The sequence below is a fragment of the Sinocyclocheilus rhinocerous genome, unplaced genomic scaffold (assembly GCF_001515625.1).
Source record: "Sinocyclocheilus rhinocerous isolate Xijiao unplaced genomic scaffold, SAMN03320098_v1.1 scaffold1302, whole genome shotgun sequence".
Classification (NCBI taxonomy): Eukaryota; Metazoa; Chordata; class Actinopteri; order Cypriniformes; family Cyprinidae; genus Sinocyclocheilus; species Sinocyclocheilus rhinocerous.
In genome coordinates, this window is record NW_015623473.1 from 445,183 (window position 1) to 449,740 (window position 4,558).

Consider the following 4,558-nt stretch of genomic DNA (forward strand, 5'->3'; position numbering starts at 1 on the left):
GTGTTGAATGCAGCGTGAGGCGTTTGCCCACAGTTGATGGGATGAGGGTAAGTGCCGCCCGGGGCCAGCATGGCACGGTGCCACACCTCTCTTGTATGTTGTCAACGGCCTGTCAGATGCTTCGAAAAACTTCCACCTGTGTTTTTCAACACGCTTCTCGCAAGAGGCTTTCGTTGAGACTCATTCAAAGGCACGTTCAATGAAAAACAGGCTGAAAACAAAACCTATCATCTTAATAACAGAACGTTGGTTTAGGAACAAATGAAATAGTAAACCACGTTAAATGTGTTGCTGTCTAGCTGTAGTTTTCTTCGCACAACTAAACCCTGACACCTTCATGCCTTCTCGGAGCTTCAGGGAACACCGAGAACCGGGGTGGAGATGAAGAGCAGATCAACTGCCTTTCAAGTGGGCAAGAAAAGCACCACAGCGGCTTGGCTTTCACTTGTTTTTCTGGCAAGGACATCCGTGCCTTTTCTAGATCATTGACAGAAAACCGCAAACCGTGCCTGCTTTCGGTATGTGTAGGAGATCAGCAAAGTTCAATTTTACTCCAAGGATCGCCAGAGATGCATGAAGAGAGTTTAAGAACTTAATTTCTAAAACGTCAAGTGCAAATGAGGAGTTTTGGACTCGTCACCTATTATGAATCATATTTCCCACCACATTTGTTATACTTGTGCCTCAAAGTCCATGTTTACAGTAGTTTCATAATGTGCTCTGTCAGACATATGTCTAAAAATACGCCGGCCATATGTTACACCAGCGCTATTTTCAAAGCTATTGAGGAACGTGCTATTTTGCAAACAAATAAAAATTTATTGTTTTACGGTTTTTGGACCGATCTGATGAGGTCGACATCACAGGCAGTGCAGCTGTTGGATTTAATAAATCACCTCAGCTTTGCTAACGATAAAGACTCGTCTTGTTGCTATGCGAAGCTTTGCTTATGTGTGTTTCTAAGCTTCCAACGCTTGACAGGAGACTGTGGAGGCCACTTCCCAGAAACAGAGCTTTTACAACTCTGACCTGAGGGTCATCCTGTCACTTTGGCAAGATTTCTGCAGTTTGGTGTGAAATGTGATCAAAGATTTGGAGTTTCTGGAGGTTAGTCTGTTTATAATGGCTTATTAGTACACACTACTGTTCAAAAGTTTGGGGTCAGTAAGATTTTTAAAAAAATAAATTAATACTTTTATTCAGCAAGCATGCATTAAATTAATCAAAAGTGACGGGAAAGACATTTATTATGTTACAAGATTTCTATTTCAAACAAATTCAAATCAGAGAAACCTGGGGGGGGGGGGGATTTTAAATGTTTTTAAAAAAAATAGTTGTTAATTTTGTTTTAACAGATAATAATAAGTATTTATTAAGCAGCAAATCAGCATATTAATGATTTCTGAACGATCGCGTGACACTGAAGACTGGAGTAATGATGCTGAAAATCAGCCTTGACATGACCGTAATAATTCTATTTCAAATTATAATAATATTTCACAATATTACTGTATTGATGATGCAAGAACATCAGCTAGCCTACGTTGTTCAAATGTAAAGTGTGTTATTTATATGTGGTCAGTACCTTCATCAAACACTTCCCTGTCTGTCATTGGTTAGGCTAACAGTTAGCCCCGCCCCAAACCCACACCATTGGTTGAGACAATGTTACTAATGTAATATTTTAGCATCAAAGTGTTTGCGATTTCCGGAGAAATGAACTTACGATTTGTTAACTTATTGTTGCCCTAAGGTAGGCTACAACATTTCAATAACCACAGAAGTTAAGATATGTGTTTACTTTTCGTTAATTATGACTTCACTTTCATTACTGTCTTTTGAGGAAATAATCTTAGCGCTGGTGCGGTGCTTGATCACTGTTTGCTAGTAGACTTTTTGTCAGATGGTACAAAATAATTACTTTCATTATTAGGCTACTTTATTGTAGATTTACACAAGTATGCCACAAAAATTATGTTAGTGACTGCTTGGAGCGCCAAATTGTCCCAAGAAAAACAGTAATTCAACAAATTAAAAGAAAAAAAAAATCTATAGATAAGAATCCGCTAGTTGCAGATCAAGTATAAAACATCTTAAACCGAGCCAAAGTGTTTTTTAACTGCTGTTGACGAATGAATTGCAACTTTAGGACAAGTACTCATGCAGCGATAAAGTCAACCGATAACCTCAGAGCAACAGAAACGGAACAATATTATGTGCTACGAGAGCAGTGTGAAAATAAAGCAGGGCCGAATGAGAGAAGGTGTAATGCTCGCATGTTTTTCTGGGAGGATATGCGCGTGGAATGGCACAGGAGAGGCTGTAAAAGGAGACGCGTGTTTGCACTCCCTCAGGAGTGAGGAAAGGCCTCAGTGGTGTTGAGTTAGCAGTGGAGTGCCAGCCATTCTCTCTCTCTCTCTCTCTCTCTCTCTCTCTCTCTCTCTCCCCTTCGCTTCCTGGTACACCCCCGCTTGACAAGGTTAATCTGTCCTGATGATGAGCAGTTGCGCTTGGCTCCGCTTTTTTCGTAGATTCCTTCCGATAACCGTAACCTGAACCCTGCGCGCGAGATAGGAGCGCGAGAGCCGAGCAGACGCGCTGCGGAGAGGAACGCGCGCACCTCCTCAAATGCTTTCATTACTTGGACTCTTTTCAGACAGAGAATGAGAATGATGAGTATCTGGTGGAAGAAAAAAAGTGTATGTGGTTGGTTCAAATGTAACATTGTTCAGTGTTGTCAGTTGGTTAGTTAGAATGGATATAAGTTGCTATTTGTAACTGTGAATAGTTGTATTATTATTTATTATTATTATTATTACTTTCAGTTACTTTTATTTATTATTATTATTATTGTTATTATTATTATTGCTATGTACACAAAACCTTGACTGAAAAACATATATAAATATTAAATAAATAAATAGATGAATAAATATTTTTGATCGGAGTCAATGAGCACAGTTAATGAAACAGTGTATATATATAAATAGGTTCTTTTCATTGCCATTGAAGTGAAATAACTGAACCTACACATAGGAGCCTGAGAAAAATGCTAATTTTAAAAGAAAATTTCAAACGGCACTTCGGGGCTTTTGCACTTAATGAACTATATATTCTAATTAATTAATGTAGTAACATACTATGCATACTCTATCTATCTATCTATCTATCTATCTGTCTGTCTGTCTGTCTGTCTGTCTGTCTGTCTATTGTGTGTCTGTCTGTTGTGTGGAAGTTGCCATATTTTTGTTTATTCATTATTTATTAATAATTGTATTTATTTATTTTTCTGCAGTCAAGGTTTCATGTTTCATCTATAAAAAATAAATAAATAATAGTAATACAACTATTCAGGTTTCATCTATGTATAACAGAATTTTAAGTTTTTTTTTTTTTTAAATAACTGCATTATAAAACAAACAAACAAACAAAATAATGCATTTTGGTAGTATAGCAAAAATATAATCATATAATGATTGGTATCAAAAAGAAATAAAATTAGCAGCAGACATCTAGAGGCGGCGTACGAGAAAAACAGGAGGGAAAAAATTAAAACGCAGAACAAATATTCCATGGCATCTCCTATTCAGCGGTAAGAAGCTCCAGCTCGGAGCGCCTGGACTCATGCCAACAGGAACAGGTTCTAGGTGAACTGAATCCCGCCAGCTGTTGCCTGGTCGTGACCATGGCAACTGCTGCACAATATTTGTATTAGGATGTGTTGGGGGACATCTGATACAGACAGTGCAGACCAGCTCGGTGCAGCTGTCCCAAGAAAAACAACTTTTCCTGTCTCTCTTCAGTTAGTTCTCTCTGACTTCTGGGGATTCGAAGACGCTTGGGTTGAGCTGGGTCAACTTTAGGACAAAATAGTGACATGAAATAATCCGATAATAGAATAATAATTCAGCCGTTGTGTTGTTTAGTGTACGTTCTCTAATAATTCTAAGCGAACAGGCCGTAACGTCTGTAAACATTTACACTCTGTTTAGAAGACGCCACCTGGCCAACCTTTGACACGAACCTCCCACTCGCCAGGCATTGTGGTATTGACAAACAGGACAAATCCATATTGTTTGACATCATTGTGGAACGTGTCCAAGGCTGTATAACAACTTAGCGGTGCGGTATATGTTCACAGGAACAATGAATCACCGGCGGAGGCCAAATCCACAGTAAAAACCACAATCCTGTAGCTCATTCAACATGCTTTCTTTCTTTGTAAGCAGTGTAATGGCAACAGTTTGGTTGGTTCAGTGTATGCAAAAAGAGTCAACATCATTTGTGTGCTCACCCAATGCTGCCTGGATGCTTTTAATTGTTGTTGTTTTTTTTTTTGTACGTTTTGTAGTTGCTGTTTTTTATTAAAGGAAAAATTAGCAAATCGAATCGGCATAGTACTGACTAAACTGTTTTAGGGAATTAACGAGGCCATAAAATTGATACTTTCAGGGTGTAATTTTCATTTTACACACACACATACACATACACACACACACACACACACACACATATATATACATATATATATATATATATATGTAAAATAATGTGTGTA

At 38.2% G+C, this 4,558-nt stretch overlaps 1 protein-coding gene across 1 annotated transcript in view; it reads left to right on the top strand.

The window, feature by feature from the left end:
- ndfip2 (Nedd4 family interacting protein 2) overlaps positions 1-4,558 on the top strand; it is a 27,878-nt gene that overhangs the window by 23,139 nt on the left and 181 nt on the right. The gene's annotated exons all lie outside the window — the stretch shown is intronic.